General features: G+C 44.6%; 1 long non-coding RNA gene across 1 annotated transcript in view; it reads right to left on the bottom strand.

The window, feature by feature from the left end:
* Positions 1 to 12,592: 12,592 nt before the first annotated feature.
* The window catches only part of LOC145721141 (uncharacterized), a 32,881-nt gene continuing 21,843 nt past the window's right edge, over positions 12,593 to 23,630 (bottom strand). The window contains exons 2-3 of the long non-coding RNA XR_014144604.1: positions 17,480 to 17,545; positions 12,593 to 12,734 (exon numbers count right to left, since the gene is read on the bottom strand). This is a non-coding gene — a long non-coding RNA (uncharacterized LOC145721141). The remainder of the gene's footprint in view (positions 12,735 to 17,479; positions 17,546 to 23,630) is intronic.

Below are 23,630 nucleotides of genomic sequence, written 5' to 3' on the forward strand. Positions count from 1 at the left end.
TATTATGTGCTGCTCACATCTTATCCATGGTATTGTGTCTAGTTCTCAATGTACCTTGTTTTAAGAAGCCTAATAAATTGGATTTTTTGGAAGGTGGTGATCAGGATGGTAAAGGATCTAGAGATGCCCCAGGAAGAATAATAGAAGGAACTGAGGAAAAGATAAACCAGGACCATGATGGCTTCCTACAAATATTTGTCCCATGGAGGATGGAGTTAACATCCATATAGCTCTGATGTACAAACTAGGATCAATAAATGGAAGCTAAGAAACAGTGCATTTCAGCTTAAGAGAGGGAAGAATTTTATGGTATTTTAGAGCTGCCTACAACATAATAGTGGTTCCTTATTCAGGTCTTCCTACAGATGTCTTATGACAGTAAGTCTGGGGCACAGGGGTTTGGTACCTGCCTTGGGGGAAAGGACGGACCATGTGGATTCCATGGTCCTTTCACTGTCTGCCACTTGGGTGTGCACACCAAACCTTCCCAGACAAAATCATGCCATCAAAGAAGGGTGTCTTTCTGGCCTCCAGATGGTGAGCCTCAAGAACTGAAATACTGAGAATACTTAAAGCAAATTGCCTTGCACACAGCATCAACTCAAGAGTCAGAGACAAACTGGATCATACCAGGCTCCCGGTTATACAGTCCTACCATTTTGGCAAATATAATTTATTCCATGATGTATGTGTCTAAGTCCATAAAGTGACAAACCTTGTCATCAGGTTTGTCCTGAGGGGTTCTGTAAAGAAAAAGTAGCTTAGGAAAGAATCTGAAATAGTGGCAGAACAAGTGAAACCTCTGTGACTCTTCTTCCCCACCAAAGAAACGAGTTCCGGGGCGCCTGGGTGGCTCAGTCAGTTAAGCGACTGCCTTCGGCTCGGGTCATGATCCTGGAGTCCCGGGATAGAGTCCCGCATCAGGCTCCCTGCTCGGCAGGGAGTCTGCTTCTCCCTCTGACCCTCCCCCCTCTCATGTGCTCTCTCTCATTCTCTCTCTCAAATAAATAAATAAAATCTTTAAAAAAAAAAAAAAAAGAAACGAGTTCCAAGTTTAGATACATATTTACTAGGTAGATTTCAGAAAGGACTGGAAAGGATACTGGACTGGAAGCCAAAAGGGCCGGGCTTTAGTCCTTTCTCTCTGTTGGTAATGAGACCTTGGTTAAACTAGGTATGGTTCCTGGGCTTCTGCCCCATTATTTGCTGTCCCAGTGATCTCTTGGGCCTCTTCTACCTCAGATTCCAAGATCCACAGTTGATAACTTTCTACATGTGAAATGCTGGATGAAGACAATTCATGTTCATATTGAGTCTACTTGTCCTTGGACAAATCATTTCATTTAAAGTTGAGATTTATGTGTTTTTAAATGATAAATAATAACCTTGAGAGGACAGGTGGGCAGGATTTATAAGAAGTAGGCAGTTTAAACTCAAACAATCTAAGTGAAAAAAATGTTAATGACCTTGACATTTGAACACGACCTGTAATATAGAGTATGCCACCACAAAGCTCTGAATTACTACCCTAAAATAAGTCAACTTGCAGAAGAACATCGCTAGCTGCTTATAGACTATCCATTCTCCCCTTCTTTTCTACAGGACACTGGTTTGATTTGGGATGGATGGAATGTGTTCAACTTCTATTGTATAGGTGGCCATGTTTCATGGTGGTCAGTGAGAGACAAGCAGAAGTCCACTAGATGGGGCTTCTGAAAAGACTACTGATTTCCTTATAAAAGCTTAGGCGGTACATGCTTTTGGTCCTTCCCCTCTTCCTGCCTGAAATGTGGTCATGACACCTGGAGGTGCAAAGCCATCTTGAGTTCGGGTATGAGGATGCAGAGCAGGACAGTATGGAAGACTTGATCCTTCCTTCCTTCCTTCCTCCCTCCCTTCCTCCTCCCTCCTTCCTCCCTCCCTCCCTCCCTTCCTTTTTTTTTTTTTTTTTTTTAAGATTTTTAAGTAATCTTTACACCCACTGTGGGGCTCAAACTTACAACCCCACCAAGATCACGAGTCTCAGGCTCTCCTGACTGAGCTAGCCAGGTGCTCCAAAAGACTGGGTCCTTGATGATTATCTTGAGCAGCTGTATCAGCCCAGGCTGCTTCTACTTCTTATTACTGGACACTATAAACCCCTACTTGTAGACAGGTATCTATTACATGCAGCCTAATGCAATTCTGATGAATAAAATACTCCTAAACAACTACTTCCCAGTAAGCCCACATTAATTACCCCAGAGTATGAATTTTGCTTGATAACCTTCCAGAATGTTCTACCTCCTAAGAGGTAGTACCTATGTAACCATCTACAAATCAATCACACAGTAGAGGATCCTTCTCTTGTATCTTCCTCTCTGCTTCTTTCTTGTAAGTATGCTATTCAGTATCAGAATTATCAACACCCTCAACAACAGCAAGAATAACAGGTGGTGAGCATCAGCCATGTTCCTTAAGCAACTTTTGATTAATTGACTGACTTCCAGCAGCATTGCTTAATTCAGACACATTTTACAAGAGTAAAGAAAGCATTCACTCAAAGTTTCTTGGATAACCTTTAAGAGTTATACTTCTCCCATAAAACTACATTTAAGTGCTAAGAAGGCAAAGAAAATATTACTAATTGTCTAATTGTTATAACTAACATATTTCAAGTTAAATTTATTACTCTAGGGGTGCCTGGGTGGCTCAGTCGTTAAGCGTCTGCCTTCTGCCTTCGGCTCAGGTCATGATCCCAGGCTCCTGGGATGGAGCCCCCAGTCGGGGGCTCTCTGCTCCGCGGGAAGCCTGCTTCTCCCTCTCCCACTCCCCCTGCTTGTGCTCCCTCTCTCGCGATCTCTCTCTCTCTGTCAAATAAATAAAGAAAATATTTTTTAAAAATTATTACTCTAGCTTTTACAACTATTTACTTTATAGCATATAGGATAGAGTCTCGTAAAATTATGAGTATATTACATTTATGCCTGTTTTCTGGAACTCAAGAATAATTTTACAGTTTTAAGTGATCATATGAGTGCATACCTATTTTGCTTTGATAACATGTGGTCGGTTGTATTTATGGTTTATGCAATGCTGAGTCCTTGGTCCGGATGCTATTCTGTTATAATAATTTTCCTAGGGGGCAAACCGGTTTTATTTTGTAGCAGTCCCCTTAATGATGCAGTTTCCAGGAATGCCTGCGCTCCATTTAAGAACAGACGATCGGCCTATTTTTCTTTTTCCTGCAAGGATTTGGCTCCTATGTCCCTCCTGGAGAAAACAGGCTGCCTTCTTGGAACACTCTTCCTCAAGCCTGCCCTCCAACTCGTGAGATCCCCTATATCTGTTCTCTCGGTCTGTACCCTTGTTCCCTTGCGAGCACTCAGGCTTGCTGCACTGTTGCAGCTTCTGCTCCCTGGGCTATTCGTCAGTGTCCCTCCGAGCGTGCGTGCTGGCCGCGTCCCTCCAGGGCAGCCCCGGGCTGCTTCTCTCCAGGACTACACAGGTGCTCGCTCGCCTCAGGTTTCCACAAGAAAGGCAATCACACCAAACGTTTTGTGATTTTTTTTTTTTAACTCTCTGGAGATTCAGGGGGCACCCCGTCATGGTACAGCTCCCAACATATCCTCTCTCACTTTGTCTCTTTCTCCCTTTCTTCTCCTCCCTCCCCCCTCCAGATTCACCCAGGAGCTCCCTGTGGGGTGACAAGCCAAACTCCAGCCTCTGCAGACCCAGCTTCTACCCCAGGCAGGAAGGGTGTTTCCTACTGAAGGCAAGCTCCCCCTGGGAGGAGTGCTTGTAGCAGCTGCTAATCGAATGTGTTTCCGCCATCTTGTCACACTTAACAATCATCACACCCCAAAAGCATTTGCTTGCATATTTTCATGAATAACTAGAACACGTTCTGGCTCGCAGAATCATTTCATGACCTCGTACTTTAAACTTTGTTTTTACAAGTGATACAGCAGCAGCAGTACAAACAGAGGGTTTGGACCTTTCTTCAACTTGTGGTCACGGAAGCTGACAGTAAATCGGGATAAAAACAGGTCCGCGAAACCCAAGCCCCATCTGGTATATTTACTTCTGTTACGGTCACATGTTAAGTGTTCCTAGTTTTACATACTCCAAATGAGGGAGCATCACATCAGATACACCGTATCTGCTACGGAAACTCAATCCTTTAAATGAAAAAAACCCCAATGACAAGAGAAGACGGCCTGAGTGGGTGGATCAGGCACTTCTTTGGTCCCTTAAGGGCAAGGATCTCAGGAAGGACCCAGGAGAGACCGAGGCCCCTGAGGCTGAAGGAACCTTTGTGAGTACAAGATGTGAATGGAGCTCAGCTGACTGAGCAAGAGGTTAAAATAGAAACCAAACACTGAAAATGTTGCCAACAATTGGAGAAGTGACTTCTACTACAATGGAGGTTGCTACTCTCTTTTAAAGAAAAAAAAACTGAGCCACCTGAGGCTAAATTTTACTAATATTACAAAAATGTGTTCTCTGTTAAGAATTATGCATTTTGGGGGCACCTGGGTGGCTCAGTTGGTTAAGGGACTGCCTTTGGCTCAGGTCAAGATCTCAGGGTCCTGGGATCGAGTCCCGCATCGGGCTCCCCGCTCCGCGGGAAGCCTGCTTCTCCCTTTCCCACTCCCCCTGCTTGTGTTCCCTCTCTCGCTGTCTCTCTGTCAAATTAAAAAAAAAAAAAAAAAGAATTACACATTCTGGGATGCCTGAGTGGCTCAGTGGGTTAAGCGTCTGCCTTAGGCTCAGGTCATGATCCCAGGGTGCTGGGATCGAGGCCAGCTCAGCAGAGAGCCTGCTTCTCCCTCTCCCACTCCCCCTGCTTGTGCTCTTTCTCTCTGTCAAATAAATAAAAATAAAATCTTAAAAAAAAAAAAAAGAATTACACATTCAAGGGGCGCCTGGGTGGCTCAGTTGGCTAAGTGTCCGACTCGTGATTTCAGCTCCGGTCATAATCTCGGGGTCCTGGGATGGAGCCCCTCGTGGGGATTTGCTCTCAGTGGGGAGTCTGCTTGGGATTCTCTCCCTTTCCCCCTCCCTCCCTCTCTGCTCCTTCCTGCTGCATTCCTGCTCTCGCTCCTGCGGGCCCTGAAATAAATAAATAAAATCTTGAAAAAAAAAAGAATCCCACATTCAAATGAAAGCCATTCACCAGTGTTCCAACCTTCTGAGAATACCCTGTCCTATAATATTCAGATGAAATGATTAGCTCCCAGCCCCCAACCCATATATTATGAGAAATCCTGTCTCCTTCCAGTATTTCTGAAGATTACTGGTATGGGGTACATGAGTGTGTGGGTGTATGTGTGTGTGCACGCGTGTGCACGAGCATGCATGTGCATGCGCTCACGTGTCACAGCAGAGGACAAGGGTGTGTGGGAGGTCGGGTGGCTTATGTTCTTTAAGTCACCTCTCACTCTGATTCCGCCGAATTCCATTTCTCACCTCCTGAAGCTACAGTTCTTGCTCTTACCTGTTCGGCCCTATAAGGACCCCTTCAATCCCCCAAAGAACTAGTAGCGCTAGACAATTATATGCTGTAAGCTTCTGCTGAAGGTCTGGAATAACAGAGGATGGGCTACAGCGTGGCACAGAGAGAAAACCACTTCAAGTTGAACAGCAGGCCTTGCTGTTGTGGGAGCTCTTCGGCCGACTGTCCCCTGCGAGGAATTTCCGTCGTTGTCTTTCCTGTCAGTCCTGGCTCCTGTACCCTTCTGGGACCTGCCTTCCCCTCTGCTCTGACCCTTCTCTCCTCTGTCCTCCTCTTGAGAAGTCCTCAGTATTTCCAAATAGTTCTCCTGCCAGGCGTGATTCTCAAACCTTTTACACAGATGAAGAGTCTTGGGGAGAACAATTTGACTGGAAGTCAGGACTAAAGGCATTATTTCAAAGTCTCCTTTGTTTAGAAGCTCGCTGCTTGGCCTTAGCTTGTATGTTACCTGGAGTGGGTTGGGGGTCTGATGGAGGATAGAGGAAAGGGCTAAAGCCACTCCTACTGGTACAGCTACCCCTCATTTTATCACAGCAAACCCACAATCTCTCTTTTTTACCTACAGAGCAATTCAGTTCTCTGTCAAAGTAGCTCTTTCTGCAATATGCCTTGCAGAAATCACCTTTTAAAACCAAAAGCCCCATGCAGGTATTTCTCATACAAAAGACCAGCCTTATCTCTTCCACCTTCCAGAATGCATAAGCAGCCTCAGACATTTCTTTTTTAAAATAGCAATTGTTCCTTTTCAGTAAAGCATGTAGAATAAAGATTATTAGTGTTCAAAGAGTGTTCAGTCTTCATTATGTTTTTAGCATGTTGTCAAGTTTTACCATGGGGAAAAGGAAATCCTCAAATCCTAGACTTTACTGGGCCTGAGCAATAGTAGCTTACCTCCCTCGTTTGTGAATCACAAAACTGAGGCCCTAAGAAGTTCTGTGGTAGGCCCAAGGTCACTGGTAAGCCCCTCAATAGAGAGCTGGGATTAGAGCCTCCTCCACTGCTTCTATGATCATAGTTTAATAGCGACAGGATGTAATTTGTTCACCCTGCTTGCTGAATGCAATGAGAGTGGCTCAGAATTCTTATAAACATGACTTATGGGTTTAAATTATATGCAAATGACATGATTAGCCATGCAAAATATGCACATATCTATTAGCTATACAGGGGAAACTTATCTGCCAATAGGGAAATTTATGTTTGTATTATCAAAAGATAAAAAGAGCTTTCTTTACTGCGCTGCAAATTACAATTTAAATTGCAATAGAAAAATAACAGTAAAATCTCAAGGGCCCTTGAGTCCCATCCAGGCCTCAGAGTTGAATCTGGGTTTTTCCCACCAAATAGCTGCTTATATCTCTTTCACATTATTAGGATGCTTGGTGACCTCTGACCCTTAGGACACTGTTCTCTGTCTCTAACGCACACTTCTTACATATTTAAACCTTTTTGTGGATCATAAAAATAAAATATATTCGTTGTAGAAATTTTGGACGATACAGAATAGTATGAAGAAAATAAAATAAATGCTACCTGTAATTCCATTGCTGGAAATAACCACAGAATCTATCTTGGCATTTGCTTGTTAGCCCAGACATTTTCCTTTGCACCTTAGATAATATATACCATACTTACACTTTTTTTCCCCATATTGGGATGTGCATTGCATAGCTCGCTTTTAAAAAACCTACACAAAATTCCCATGTGATTAAATATTCTTCAGAAATGGATTTTAAGCCTGAATTCTAAGCCATCTTGGGAAGTTACTCATTTTTTCCTGAGTATCTACCATGTGTACATGAGGTATAATGTTAATAAAATTGTTTTTCTCTTGTTAATCTGGCTTTTACCATGGGGGTCTCAGCTAAGAACTTAGGGGAGAGGGAACATTATTTTCCCTCCCCTACAATAATCTTCTATAAACATTTTTTCAATCCATCTCCTATTGTTAGACCTTTTGGTTATTATCTATCGTAAACCCTCAACTATGTCCTAACCATTTAGAAGAGCAAACAAGCAGTTTAGGAGCAGAGGGTAAGGTCTATCTGGTGCACATACACGTGGATACCAGAAGGTGACGCAAGAGAGCGCTTTCCGCTTTCATCCTCCGTAGTCAACTTGTGTTTCGGACCCCACGCCGCCCCCACCCCTAGAGCTTCCTACGGCCTCCTCTCTTCTCCCTTCTAGTTTTTACCTCTCCTCCGCTCCTCTGCTCCGTCCAGCTACTTGTTCCTCGTACCTCTGGCTCCGATTCTAAGATGCTCAATCCCCTCTGGTTTGTCCTGTAATGAAGCTGGTCAGGGGATAAAGGAAGATCGCCCTGCCTGGTTTGATCCCGGAATGACTCAGCTGCAAGACTTGAGCCCCAGAAGGAAGTGATTAGACGTTTCTTCCCTGTTGTGTGCCCAGTCCACAATTTTTACAGAGTAGTAGCCTTAAAGCACAGCGCGACTTGTTTGGGAAATGACACTTCCTAAAATCCACGAACATTTAATGAGTTTCTTTTCCAATCTAAATGCTGAGAACCACCATTTAGCTAAAGCTTTGCATCTATCCTTGATTATTTCTTTAGGAGAACTTTGCAGAAGAATAATTTCTGGTTCAAATGATATGTTCCAAAATCTTAATAATTTCAAAGTGTATTTTTCTTTTTAGTAAATCAATAGATTTTTTTAGTTTTTTTGTCTATTAAAGGTTTTATTTATTTATTTCACACACAGAGAGAGAAAGAGAGGCAGGCAAAGGGAGAGGGACAAGCAGACTCCCTGCTGAGCAGAGAGCCCGATGCAGGGCTCAATCCCAGGGTCCTGAGATCATGACCTGAGCCAAAGGCAGACGCTTAACCGGCTGAGCCACGCAGGTGCCCCTGGGTGGCTAAAACCAGGGTTTTTAATTGTATTTCAGAACTCTACACTACGTATGGCTGGAAGTGAAAAGAAACAGTGATCATCTAGGCAATCTTGTTGTTTTACAGACAAAAACAAAATTAGGGCTCTGTGGTTAAAGAAAAATGTATCCAGTGAAAGCCATGATAGTTGAGTCAAACACAAAATGAGCTTATTTTTCAGCAGCGGAACTTGAAAAACAGTGGTATATTTCAATGTAAGCAATATTTTGTGGTATGCACTTTGTATAAGGTTGTTCAACAAGGTACCACCAAAAAAAAGCAAACAAACAAACTACACAAAGACTTCTTTTAAGAAATTTACGTACAATCGTAAGGGTATGCAGCAAAAAGCAAACAGTTAACCTTGAAAATGCATAGAATGAAGCTAAATAAATAGATTGTTGATGACATAGTCAAATTTATAGAATGCTGTCAACAAGTAATGGCAAAAAATAAGAAAAAACATTTTATAGGTGAAATACTTTTATATTTTGGTAGGAAAAAACACTACAGATGATGTAGTGTTTCATTGATTTGAAACTGGTTGTATAAGAGGAGTTTCAGAAGATTGAGTGCACTATCAGATGGCTCTGTGTGGTCTTAAGAACTTATACAGCAGGAGCTCCCAAGATTCACAGCCATTTGTTTGGGGAACAATAGTCTATTCAATCAACAAGCAATGATAAAGAGTTTATTCTGAACCAGATGCTACAGAGGATCTACTGAGATCAAAGACAAGACGTCTCTGTCTTGGAAGAGTTCAGTCTGATGGATGAGAGAAACAACACAAAACAGTGTGGTAAGATCTGTGATCATCCTATCTGAACTGTGTTTGGTCAGTCCCTGGGAGTTGTCAGCTTCAGAAAATCTAGAAACAGGAGACAGACTGAGGTCGGATGCCAGAGAGAGAGAGACGAGTTGCCAAAGCCTTGCCCTTAATTGGCACACAGCACTGGCATGGAGCTCAGGTCAGATGCCTTCAGCAGGGCTGTCAAATTAGAGCAAGGGCAAGCCTGGAGGACAAATGACATCAGAAGTGGCAGGGGTTAAGGGAGAGGTAGAGCAAGGGAACAAGAGATTTAGGGCAGGAGACCTGGGAGAGCATGGGGAAGAGCATTCTGTAGTGGGGACTTCCTCCAAGATCTACTAACCCCTCCCAGGAGACATTCCACTGCTGGTCTTAAGGGCTGTACAACCCAACCGAGTATCTAACTATAGAGGTGTGTACGAAGTGGTGGGGAAATCGCCAACTGGGATCTTCAAGATTTCATAGAGGAGGTAACAGAAAGTGTAGGTGGGCTGCTTGAAGGGTGGAAGATGGGAAAACAAATGCTGCAGGATGAGGCTGGTAAATCCGTGCCCATAGCCCACATTCACCAGGCACTCTCTACTAGACAAGCAGTGTGTGAAGTACATCACATGCGCCATCTTGTTTAAGCCCCACAACAACCTTGTGGGGTAAACTCTATGATTAGCCTCAGTGTGCACGTTAGGAAACTGAGGTTTAGAGAGATTATATAGCTTATCCACGAGGTTAGACTAGAATGTGGGTTCTAACTCCAGAGCTGGACTGTTAACTACTACTATTAACCGCTAAAGCTCCTTGGGGCATAATTATAGTGAGCCTTCTCATTGTGCTAAAAGGTCTGATCTTTCTCTTGTAGCCAGTGGTGAGAAATTGAAGGTGTTCAAACCAAGGACTGACATGTGTTTGGTAGTGTGGTTTAATGTCATCAGCATAAACTTTAGAGTCCTCAGGTTTGAACAGCAGCTTTTTGACTTTTTGAGGATCCTTGATCAAGATGATTTCTCAGGCTTCAAATTCTTGTTCTAAGTTAAGAATAACAATGTCTTCTTGCTGGAATGCTAGGATACTTAAATATGAAAATGTACATGAAAGCAACTTGTTAACTGCCAAGCTAAAGATAAATATTAACGTTTATGATTTCCACTGTATTTCAGAGAAAGCAAGGCAGCCAGGGATAGAGTGGTAGGAGAGCCACTGGGGGTGATTGTAATGGTCCGGATTGAAGGAGGGTGACAAGCGTATGTGCTGAAGCAGTGGCAATGAGGATGGAGAGGAAGGAAATATTTAACGGATAATTAGGACAGCTTACAAACAGGACTAAATGACTGAGTGGATTTGGGGATGGAAGGGAAAGGGGGTCAGGATGATTCAGAGTTTTCTCTGAATCACCAGGTGGATGGTGATGTCATCAGTGCAGGAAGAAGGGTAGGCAGGATAATGCATTCTATTCCAGGAACGTTGTGAAGAGGTGGCTATGAGGCATTCACCGAGTGGAGGTGGTGAAATACGAGTGGGACCATGAGTGGGGGGGGCCCAGAAAAGACGTGTGCTGTAGACTCAGATTTGGACCTCACTGGGTATTTGTGTTACCAAAACTATTAGAGTAGGTGTGGTGTCCAGGCAGAACATATAAAGCTATGGCTTGTAACCCTATAAAGCAAGGGAAACTTCCCAACTCACACCCCAAAATAAATGCTTCTGCAGAAGTCCCCTTTGCAAAAACGGATCAAAAGAAAGCTTTTCTTGTCAAATCTGGAGCGAGTTGCCTGGAGCCCACTTCTTGAGACAGCCTCTGAATGGGCTTCACCGAGCCCAGCTTGAGAACCACCAACTTGGAGCAGGAAGAGGAGGAAGAGGATAAATTGCCATATTGAATCTGAAAGAAAGCAGCTGACACAAAATCAGATTGGAATTTTCATTTTGGATTTTTTAAAAAGCCGTTTTGAAACTCGAATTCTTTTGGAAGCCTCACCCAGTCATATGCAGGGCTAATATTTTTTCCTGGCCTGCTCTTACAGATGCCTGACACTGTACAATGTCCATGTTTGCCTATTGGAAGCCATGGTGACATACGAGTCAAGCCTGAGGGCTTAGGCTAATGTCTGTTTTCAAGTCCACGCACCTTGGTTTTCCTCCTCAGAAGGTGGTGGTTGTGTACACATCTGCTGGGTCTCCAGCACTGAGATTATCACACTTGTCACAGTTACCGTGAGACTCTTATGTGATCGCTAAACTGGGTAAGTGTGACCCTTGACTCAAATAGTTGTTGAATAAAAATTATCCTAGCATGTAAGCTTTTTAAAAAGTTGAATTGATTGAACATTTCCTGCTAATTAAATGAATTGGGTCTGCTTATTATTTCAACACTGTGAAGGCCTTTGCCCCAAATCCAATAAAAGCAGTTTGGTTTTGGTGGTTAAATCAGAAAGACCTAATCACACGATACCCAAAGACAATAAGAGGAAGGAAATGAGGCAAGCAGAAGGAGACCAAGAAAGAAAGAAGAAAGGACAATGAGTGATGTGTTAGCGGCTACTAAACAACAACAACACAAAATGAAAACACTCTAAAGTCTCAGTGATTTACTACGATGAAAGTTTATTTCTTACTTATTCAAAGTTCACTGTTGTGGGTGTTTATGATTGGTGAGTGGCCTCAGCATCCTCGCCCGGATCCTTTGCCATTCAGAGTTAGGAGTGGATTGGAAAGTTTGGGCCAGGCCTGAAGGTGAGGGCATCATTGCTGTACACATTCCATTGGCTAGAGCTAGTCTGGAGGCCGCGTTCAGCCGCGTGAGGGGCTGAGAAATATGGCAGAGTTGTGTGCTCGGGAGAAGGCGGAAGTGACTAGCCAGTCTCTGCTGCAGGTGAAATAGGAAGTGCCTGTGCTTCCTATCAAAGGAAATTTTCCTATGAAAATTAGGAAAAATTAATCCCTTGCATACAAAATTCCAGTCTGTTTCTTCTTCTTTTATGAAAGTCTTACTCCAGAAGACGAACAGAAGTGAATATTGAATCCCCTCAACCCTGCCAGAAATATAAGTTAATTCCTAAGCTGAAGTTAGTTACCACATTTTCAAAGGCATCAGAGAAAATGTTTATCACTTTTACAGGTAAGGCTCAATTCTGAAAATATTATTTTCAAAACACTATTTCAAATAATGAAATAAATTGTATTTGTGTTTGATGCAGCTCAGCATCATTATATAAACCCTTCCTTTACAAACTTCTCATAAAAACTTCTTCACATTCTTACCCGAAAAAAGAATTTTAAAAAAGCTAGACATATACCCACTGAGTCATAGAATAATTGGAATTCTGACAGGAAGATAACTGTAAAGCAGTTCTTTAAAAAGGAACACCATTCTGCTTTATTTAAACTCCAAAGTAGGTAAGCGTTTTATGGGCCGAGATTTTCTCATACAGGGTGTTATGCAATATACAGCTCAGCTTTGAATACTTTTCTCCTTTGTTCTTCTTGCACACCACGCACATGCCATTTGGTGACATCCTGAGGTCTGGGAGGCTATTGGATTAGACTTTCTGAAAAGAAAAGGTTATTCTACATCATGTATAGAAAAAAAGCTTTGATGATTCATAAAATTAAAGCCTTTTAGTTCCTGGCAGGGGAGATCTCCTAGTCAATGTGTTGAAAGGAACGTGGATGTATTATAACTTGCCCCCTGACAGAACCAAAGATCCCAGCTGGCTTTTTTGCAGGAAGGACGCGAGCACTAGGCCAACATTGATGAGGCGACTTTTAAACAGCACAAAGTAGACAAAGACACTGTCAGCCTCCAAGAAAGAAAGAGAGGGAGTGCCAGGGAGTTCGCATGGTACGGAAAGTATAAGGATTGTTCCAGTAAAATGTTTTCTCGTTACGGAATAGTGCTTGAGTAAACACACACGAGACTCGTGTGCCCCCTAATTTGCCCTATACCGCTGGTCCATGCCATGGAGGAACGTCTGAGAACTTCTGCCTCAGAAAATACAAATTTGTATTAGGAAAGGTGGTCTAATCAAATTTGACTTGGCTGAGAGTCCCAGCAGGGTCTTTTCCTATCTTCTGTCTTCCTTCCACCCAGTGTTTGAGCTTCTTCTGCCTGGAGAAAGCACTTAGTAAATATGGACTTGTTTATCAGCAGCAGCAGAACTTGATAACTTAATCATTTGTAAAGAGCTTTGAACTCAATAAAGGAAGCTCTTGGTGAGCTTTTCCTTTAGGTATACCAGAAGAAAGTTCTGTGTTTTTCTTTGCTTCCCCATGACATACAGTTTCCTTTTCTGCCAGGATTCTACCCTTAAAGTATTTTGACCTTGAGCCATTCTGATTAGCGACGCCGTTGCAAACAAAGCAGTGAGTCCAGTGGTGCACGCAGTGGGGCATGTTCGAGTTTGTGGCGCGGACCGCTGTGACATCCGAGGCAGTCAGAGGTGCTGTATAAACACAGAGTTTATGAATCGATAAAATAATTAATTAAGTCCTCCAGAACGTGTTATTTGACTCAGATGGTGAAACGGTCCCTCCACTTCGATTCTTCTTTCAATCCTCTTGCGAAGGAGAAAGTCTCAGCTTAATGATAGTTACATGTTTATTCCTCTTTATTACTTTCTGTTCTTTTTAAGGAGAGAACAAGTTTCAGGCTGAGAATCTTCAGTGGGCAATTTTTTTTAAAAAAAGATTTTATTTATTTATTTGACACACACACACACACACACACAGAGATACAAGCAGGGGGAGCAGCAGAGGGAGAGGGAGAAGCAGGCTTCCCGCGGAGCAGGGAGCCTGATGCAGGGCTCGATCCCAGGACCTGGGATCATGACCTGAGCCAAAGGCAGACACTTAACTGACTGAGCCACCTGGACACCCCTACAGTGGGCAATTTTACCTAGCTAAAACTTAGTCATGTTTTAATATCATTATTTTTAGTTTTAGTTCTTGTCTATGGATAGCAAGTGAACTATTTTCCAGTTATCAACTAATAAAAATTTTCTTTTATAATCAATAATTAAAATGCTAAAAAGGGGTCACTTTAAAGGAAAATATTGAATGACAGGGTAAATGGTTTGTGAATGAGTCAAGACTGAAAAACACAGGTAGAATGGGAAGAACACTGGTCTGAGAGCCAGAACACCCGAGTTTCTATCCTTTGCCACTAACTAGCTGCATGACATGCGGCGAGTCAATGAACCTCTCTAGGTCTCAACTTTCTCATCTGTAAAAGGTTGCAATGTATCAGTGCTTCTCAGTTTGGCTACACAATAGAACCACCTGAGGAGATTGTAGGACTCCCCGTGCTTGGGCCACACCCCAGACCAGTTGTGTTACAACCTCTGGGAGTGGGACCCAAACCTCAGTATTATGCAAAGCTCCCAGATGTTTCCAGTGTGCTTCTAAATGACTTATAAGGTCTTTATCATGCTACGTTTCTGATTCTAAGATAAAATGGTGGGTTATGTAAAAGATCGTATTAATATAGTCTAGAAGTATATCAATATTTCATATAATCAGCTGAATGAACCAGCTTATCACCATCATTCATGGATTGAGATATTCAAATAAACACTGCATGCATCTTCCAGTTTGACACGGGAACTACCCTGGGGATATACTGGTGAACAAGGCAGATGTGGTCTCTTCCTCATAGAACTGACAATTTAGTGGAGGAGAAGCTAAATAAAAACACTGCAGTATTTCTATGTTAAAGAATGTTGGAGAAAAATGGGAGCACACAGGAGGGACATCATCAGGGAATCTTAATTATTTAAATTCTATAAATAAAAATCAAAACATTCCTCTGTATGGTTGGTGTTCTATGTTACCTGGGCTGCCAGCTCACGGTAATGTGCCATGTGCCGAATGGAAAAGCCAGGGGTGTGAGAATTTCCGGTTTGAGGTTTACTGCCCGTTCCACACATTGAAACTCTCTAGTTGGCAACGGGGCATCTGAATAGTCCAGCAACAAAAGCAAGAATAAAATCTCTTTCCACTCTTGTTCCTCCCCAGAAGGCACTTTGTATTGTTTGTGTAAAATTTTAAGACTTTTTTTTTTTTTAAGATTTTATTTATTTATTTGAGAGAGAGAATGAGAGACAGCACAAGAGGGAAGAGGGTCAGAGGGAGAAGCAGACCCCCCGCTGAGCAGGGAGCCCGAAGCGGGACTCGATCCCGGGACTCCAGGATCATGACCCGAGCCGAAGGCAGTCTCTTAACCAACTGAGCCACCCAGGCGCCCTAAAGACTTTCTTCTATAATCCGCTTGAACTCAAAAGAGCAGTAAGATGGAACCCATGTCAAGGATTCAACTAATGATGCATGCTGTTTCATTCAAACAGTAAATGTGCCTACATTCTGATGCTCTTGTCCCTTGGATAAATGATCAACACTGGTTTACACAGAAAAAAAATCAGACATAATTTGAAATAAAAAGAAACCCTCCACCCCAAGAATAGCTCTTCGCATTAAGTAATTTTTGCCAAAATAAGATTAAAAAAGAAAAAAAGCTAAGAAGGATAAAACCTTGTGACCATTGCTAAATCACATTAATTCCATTTTAGTTTCTAAAGATAATGGGCCACAGTGAAAGTATTGGGGGACCTACATTAATACTTTTAAGAAACATATGCTAGAGGGGTTCTAAATAATAACCTAGCAACTTAGAGGTGTAAAGGGAATTTCCAGTAGACTGTGTGTTGACTGTCAGGACGCTATCGAAGGGTCAGAGCTGTTGCATTAACTGACACGAGGTACATGTGGACCATTGATCAGAGTTCTGCTGTGGTGGACATGCCCAACTTTCCATGACACCATCTTCCTTCTTTCCGCCATAACTGTTGATCACTTGGCACTTGCCCAGAGCTGTGGGATCCATAAGCTCGGAAAGCAAAGGACTGCCACACAGGGTCTCGTGGTTCCAGGGTGTTTGTGGCGGCCTCCACAGGAAAACAAGTACACTGTTTTTCTGTTACTAGCTCCAGGCAACAAGAGTTCTCCGTTTGAAGTGTACTGTTGCCAATTCATTCAACCCAAATCTACTCTTGCTTTGCTCTTCCTCTCAGGCACTCTGGGTTTTTCCCATTTTCTCTGGTGTCAGTTCCCACTCAGTCCATGTAAGGAAACCCAGTAGTTTTGTCTTACTTTAGTGTCTATCATCACCTCAAACCCAACATACCCAGCCTTGACGTAAGCAGCTTCCCTCCGGCATTTCCACTCCCAACCTGCTCCCCTTTCTTATTTTTAGTCCATGACACCAGTGTTCCCTTCCTCCTCCTCCTCACTCTAACTAGACAGCTTGGTGTTGGTACTTCACCCCCGAGCTTCTGCAAGCTCTGCCATCTCTTCCTTCAAAGGGCCTCTTGGTGACTCTTCCCTCTTCCTTCCAGTTCCTCCCACCCTGCTCTACTCCCTGTGTCACACGCCAGGAACCAGAGGGACCTCTTAGAGTCCCTTGGCCTCCAGCATGCCTTCCTCAATCCAGACTGCATGCTGTTGCAGGACAAGTCTTCCTAGACTAGCACCTAAAATAGCACCACAGCCACAACTGTGTCTGGGGACTCCCAGTCCTTGCCTGCTGTCCAACGCACTGATAAGGAGAGCTGTGCTGATGGTGGCAGCAAGGACCGCTACGTGTACTGAGCGTTTACTGTGTGCCGGGACTGGGACAAACACTGTACATATAGGATCACTAATTCTTAACGACGGCTGAACCGAGGACCATTATCAGCGCCATTGTACAAGAATGGAAACTGAGGATCAGTGTGTTTAAATGACTTAAATGGCCCAAGATTTTACACGTGAGGACAAGGCAGAGATTCAAGTCCCAGTTTAACTCCATGCTGTATGTGTTATGCCATGCTGCTTTTGAAAAGCTCGCTTGGATTTCCAGTTCTGTTCTAATGTGCACGGACCCTTCGGATCTAACCTTACCTCCTTCTGCTCTGCAACAGACCCCCTCTACTCAATTAGGAAAGTCTCATCTCTGTCCTTCACATATTCCACACCAACTCCCTCCTCCCCACCTTTGCCTAATACAGTCCTCACCCCGGGAATGCCCTCCCTTCTAACTTCTGTCTGTCTACACGTTACTCATTCTTCAAGGTCCTGGTCATGTTCAATCTTCAACATAGACTACTCTGAAGTCACTATAGCCCAAACTGTTATTTCCCTTTCCTGAGATTTGACATAGGATCAGCGCTCTATAATTTACTCATTCACAGTTTTGTCTCTCCAGTTATATGTAAAACTAGAGGATACAAAGGTTATGGAAGTGCCTAACAGACCAACAGACCTGTGTTTCCATTTTTTGGCTGTGGGACTTCAGATACGCTGTCTTCTCTGAAGCGGGCTTCCTCATCTGAAAAGAAGATAAGAACCCTCATTTGGCAGGGTTGTTACACAGATGAAACAACACCAAAACATGTAAAGCCCTATCTGAGACCCAGCACTCTGTGGTCTCTAAATGCTTGTGAGTTTTCTCTTCTCTTTGAGGGCTGGGCTATGACTCATGTTTAAAGAACTCTTGCAAGAGATTAGCCACAGCTCATGTGTCTTCAGTTGTATAACGGAAGGTTGAGTTGTACATTTTAAATGAGACTTTGAGATACAAGAGAAAGCATTCCAAATATCCAAAACCAATTCCAGGACACTAAAATCCCCTCATTCCAAAGGGACAGAGTAAAGAGTAAGAGAGGATGTGTGAAATGGATTTATGATAAGAATTTCTCTGAAGTGAAAGCAGAGATTCCTACAGATATTTGTACCCCCATGTTCATAGCAGCATTATTCACAATAGTCAAAAGTGGAAGCAACCCAAGTGTCTATTGACCAATGAGCAGACAAATAAAATGTGACTTATACATACAATGGAATATAAAGGAAGTTAAAATTCTAACACATGCTACCACGTGGGTGAAACTTTAAGACATTGTGCTAAGGGAAATAAGCCAGTCATAAAAGAGCAAATGTTGTATGATTCCATTTATATGAGGTTCCTAGAGTAGTCAAAATCACAGAGACCGAAAGTAAAATGGTGGATGCCAGGGGCAGAGGGGTAGAAAGAATGGGCAGTTAGTGTTTAATGAGTATGTGGTTTCAGGATGGGAAAATTGAAAGGTTCTGAAGGTATATGGTGGTGATGGTTGCATAACCATGTGAATGTACTTAATTCCACAGAGCTGTACATTTAAAATGGCATGTTTTATGTTATGCCTATTTTACCACAATATACAAAACACAGGGGAAAAAAAGAAGGGATGGAAAAGTTATGGAACCGGTCCAAATTTCCCCCAGCTGGCAAAAGGACTGCCCAGAACTGAGCAGGTTTCCAAGGCAGTGAGGACCACAGATGAAGTCACATTTGTCTTTACACCACCAGAGTCCTACTGGTTCAAAGTGCAGGTGACACAAGTAACAGAAAAATCCCTCAAACTGACTTAAACTAGGAAGTGGATTCATCGCATAAGTAACTTCTCTAGGTAATTGGTTCTCAAACTTTATTATTATTATTTTTAATATTTTATTTATTCATTTGAGACACAGAGATACAGAGAGAGAGAGAGAGAAAGCATGAGCAGGGAGAGAGGCAGAGGGAGAGGGAGAAGCAGGCTCCTCGCTGAGCCAGGAACCCGATGGGGGGCTCGATCCCAGGACCCTGGGATCATGACCTTGAGCCGAAGGCAGACGCTTAACCATCTGAGCCACCCAGGTGCCCCGGTTCTCAAACTTTAATAAACATCAGAATCACTTGCAGGGCTTGTTAAAACACGACTGCTGGACCCCACCCCAGAGTTTCTGATTCAGCAGGTCTAGGGTGATAACTGAGACATTGCATTTCTAACCCATTACTGGGCGGTGTTTCAAGAATGTGGGTGAGACCGCTTCACCAATGTATGTGGGCTCATGTTTCATCTCTGTCATTGGGGATGTGGCTCTGGATCTCTGCCAGTCTCTTTCTCTAACCCGAATCATCCTCCAACTTCTCTTCAGGCTGATTTTCCCCACAAGAGCTAAAATGCCTACCCCACTTCTAGGTCTTGCATCTGTATACCACGTGGTCCAGAGCAGGAGAAATGCCTTGTGTCCCAGCACTCCAGACAAAAAAGCCAAATCGGATCAATTAGCACTTGTTAGAATGAAAAATCGAAAACCCAAACACAAATGTCTCTGATAGGTGGTTTCCTACATAGAGAGATCCTCATCCTTGATAATGACAAATAGAAAAATGACCCTCACCTGAGTGTCTACTTGCCCTATGTCTCTTGTGCTCACAGTCATTTGCTCCCTTGACCATTAATGACAAAGCCTCCCTCCAGAAGCTGCCATGGGAGCATCTCTGCCGTAAGTGCTGAGCTCTTGTGTTTAGCAGCTGAGATGGATTTGACCAAAGTGTGAAACCAAATCAGTTCTCTGTGGCCACAGCTATTGCAGAGAGCCAGACTGAGTTAACAAGGACAAGCTGATAAGCAGTCCCAGCACAGTTGCCCATGCTGGACATGCCCAAGGCACCGTAGGCCTACAGGGCCTCTCGGGCCACTTGGCAGCTCAGGTGGCCACAGCTCAGAAGGTGAGGGTAGATCTTTAGTTTCTGCCCTCTTTGTTCTCTTCTACAAGCTTTGTCTCTTCAGGCTCTACATAGACAGACCATCTGGAAAGACCAAGTTCCTTGGATCTTTCTTCCAGCTAATTTTCTTTTCTCATTAAATTACAGATGTTTTTAATACCTGGAAGAAATGTTTGACATCAGGCTAACCACAATTCACCACATTTATACGTAAAAACACCAAGTTGGGGGCTTTATCGTGGCAGAAGACAAAAGCTGTCATTAATGACTCTGATGACGAAGAAGTTCTCCGATTCATGGCCCCGGTCTGACCCAGAATCCTAGTAGCAAATGTCGGATGGATCCCAAAGAGAGGGCTGGGCCCTGACGTGGGAAACGTTTATCACCAGATACCAAAGCACTTGACACCTTCAAAGTCCTGCTCAAGACATTCTCCCCCAAGAAGCCTTGGCCAGTCACTTCAGCCTAAGGGAACTTCTTGTCTCTGGAGCCCTAGAGCATTCGGTTGAAACCAGCTGATAATGTTATAATATCTAGTATTTCAGCATTCTCTGCTTCATGACTGTGCCTTCTCCTTTGTCTCCCGAATTGAATTCTGGGCTCTTTGACAACACAAACCGTATTAATATTTATTTATGATCTTCATAGTGTACAACAGCACTCTTGACACAGGATACCTGCTCAATAACTACATGTGGACTGGTGATCATTGGGACAGAAAAGCCCCAGGCGGTGCCATGTCCTGTTTGTGATGAACCAGCTCTATCTTCTTTACACAAGGACAGCATTTTACTAAGACATGATGAATCCAGTACTGAAAATCATCGGCATTCAGTGATAAGGAAAATCTGTGTCCTGAGATGGCCCACCGAGCCAGCGAGAGAGTCCCAGTCCTTGCCCTGGGGCTCTTCCGGGTTCTTCTCTCTGCTCTGCTTCCTGGGCGCACCAATCCGGGTTCTTTTCCCTGCCCCGCTTTGTGCATGCGCCAAAAGTGCCAAGTACGCGGAAGTAGAAGTGTATAAATTGCCCCCTTGTGCTCGGGGCTCAGACCTTTGGAGACCACTCTCCTCTGAGCCCGCCGGCGTTAAGTAAACCTCCTATCCTCCAAGATCTCCAGGAGCCGCTTGGTTCTTCCCTCAAGTGACCCAGTCCAGGTTCCATAACATTTGGTTCTCTGACCGGGAAATCCAACTGCACTGGCCCATTGTTGCCACCAGTTTGGGGCAATGGTGGGGCGGAGATGGAACGAGGGATCGTAATGGAGAAGGCACGCCCTGACTAATTTTCGGCAGTCTCCCGCCCTGGTCACCTCGGACTGGCCCTGCTCTGCTGTTCCCGCCGAACTCGAGGAGACTTGGCAGGTGAGGACCTGGTCCCCACGTCAGATTTCGGTAAGGCCTGGGGCCCCAGAACCCAGACAGGCCCACCCCCATTGGGGTGGAAGGGGAGCCTGATCACCTCCCAGAGACCTCTTAGAGGTCTCACAGGTAGGGATTCCCAGGGAGGGAATGTAGTAACTTCTGGAGTGTGAATGTGTGAGTGAATGTGCAGTCCGACCTGGTTTGCTCAGGTGGACTGATTCTGTGACTCCACGGGCAGGCACCCTTAAGGTCCCCAGAAGCCTACGGAGTCTCAGTGGGCCTGTCTGCGGTTTCATGGTGAACGGCATACAGTCTATGGTGGCATCGGAATAGTTTCCGATCGTAAGTCACAACGCTGAGACCACTACAGCTAAGCCTCAGCTAAGCTCTTTCAGGACATGGGACAGGCATCTGATTGGTCTCCTCATCTCAGGAGGCACCCCCCCCTTTGTCTGTCTCTGTGCTACCACACACAGGGACATCACCATGGGGTCAGGGCAGAGTAAACCTACCGTTCTAGAGACGTGATCAAAAAATTCAAGGTCTGGCCAAATTGCCTAAGCCCAGTCGTGTGTGAAATGCTTCAGAATACTTGATGGAAACAAAGCGGAGCAACCAAAATTGAGATCGTGAGACAGACCTGGGGGTCTGGAATTTGCAGAGGTTGGAGGACCTGGGAGTCAAGTCGGCCTTCTCTAACAAGGCAAGATCTCCAGCTGTTTAGGTTCTTTAGCTTCACAGAGCACCTTTCCCTGTCATCTCTGGGTGGTGCGAGGTTAGGGCAAGCATCCCCCAGGGATGGGACAGGTCTCACGTAGGGAGAGGCAGGGGACATTGGTTCTTCTGGAGAGGACTGTGGCAAGGAAGTCGGGAGAGGAACCCTACTAAAATGAAAACAGGGAAGAGGTCAGATCAAAAGCCAAGCTACTACACTGTTCAAAGGCAGATTCCAGTTGTCTGTCTGGGGTAGGGCTGACATTGGCAAGTTAAACAAGATACCCCAGGCGATACAGATCCTGCTGGTCCACTGGCCACACTCTGAACAGCAAGGCTTAGACACTGTTTCCAAACCTCCTTTATAAGAATCACCTGGGAGGACCTTGTTAAAAAGGCAGCTATTTGGGGGTTGGGGTAGCCAGGTGATGGGTATTATGGAGGGAACATGTTGTGATGAGCACTGGGTGTAATACTACCCGGCCTATGCAAACCCACTGAATCAAAATGGGGGGAATATCCTAGAAGCTGTGTGTTTAAAAAGCAACCCTGGGATGGGGGGAATATCCCAGAAGCTGTGTGTTTAAAAAGCAACCCCTGAGGGCACCTAAGTGGCTCAGAAAAAAACTGTCAGACTCGGGACACCAAGCCTCATGGAAGAAGGCACCCCTGCCACAGCCCCAGACAAAAAGGGGCCTACAAGAATTCCTGGGGCTGCAGGGTTCTGCCGCATCTGAATCCCTGGGTTCCCAGCAATAGCAAGACCCCTTTATGATCTCTTAGGGGGACCAGATCGAGAACCCTCTGCCTGGATGGAAAAGGAAAAAATAGCGCTCGGGGTACTCACCCAGACTGTTGGACCCTGGCAACAGCCAGTTGCTTACCTGTCAAAGAAGCTGGACCCTGTGGCAGTGGGATGGCCACCGTGCCTCAGGGCGCTGGCAGCCACAGTCTTACTCATCAAGGAGGCAGACAAACTTACCCTGGGGCAAGAACTTAATGTCAAGGTCCCTCGTGCAGTTGTGTCCCTCATGAACGCACAGCGACACCACTTCCTTCCCAACTCTCGGCGAGCACAATACCAAGGGCTCCTCTGCGAAAACCCACAGGTCACCCTAGAAACAGTAAGGACATTAAATCCACAACATTTCTCCACGGAAGAGGGGGAACCAGACCATGACTGCTCCGAGGTGACTGATGAAGTCTACTCGAGCCACCCAGATCTGCAGGATCAAGCCATAAAGAATCCAGAGCTCACGCTGTTCGCGATGGCAGCAGTTACCTACAAGAGGGTGCCCGGAGAGCAGGTTATGCAGTAACCACAACCACTGAAGTCCTAGAAGCTAAGTCATTACCAGCTGGATGGTCAACTCAATGGGCTGAGTTATATGCCTTAGTCCGAGCCCTCACCCTCGGTGAAGGCAAGTGAGTCAACGCCTTTGCTACTGTACATATACATGGAGCCATCTACAAGGAAAGGGGCCTCCTAACCACAGCAGGAAAAGCTATCAAGAACAAGGAGGAGATACTGAGACTCCTTGAAGCCGTCTGGCTTCCAAAGGAAGTAGCGATCCTGCACTGTAAGGGACACCAGAAAGGAGACGATCCCATAGCACGGGGAAATCTTCTGGCAGATGAAGCAGACAAGACCGCAGCCAGTGAGGACATGGACAGAGCCCCTTCCCTCACCATGGCCCGAACACCCCCAGAAGAAGTCCTTCCACCCAGTTACACTAAAAAGGAAAAGGAATGGGCCATGGCTGAGGGGGCCACCCTGACTGAAAAGGGATGGTGGATGATGCCAG

The sequence above is a fragment of the Leptonychotes weddellii genome, chromosome 4 (genome assembly GCF_054177405.1).
Source record: "Leptonychotes weddellii isolate Sample4059 chromosome 4, ASM5417740v2, whole genome shotgun sequence".
NCBI lineage: Eukaryota > Metazoa > Chordata > Mammalia > Carnivora > Phocidae > Leptonychotes > Leptonychotes weddellii.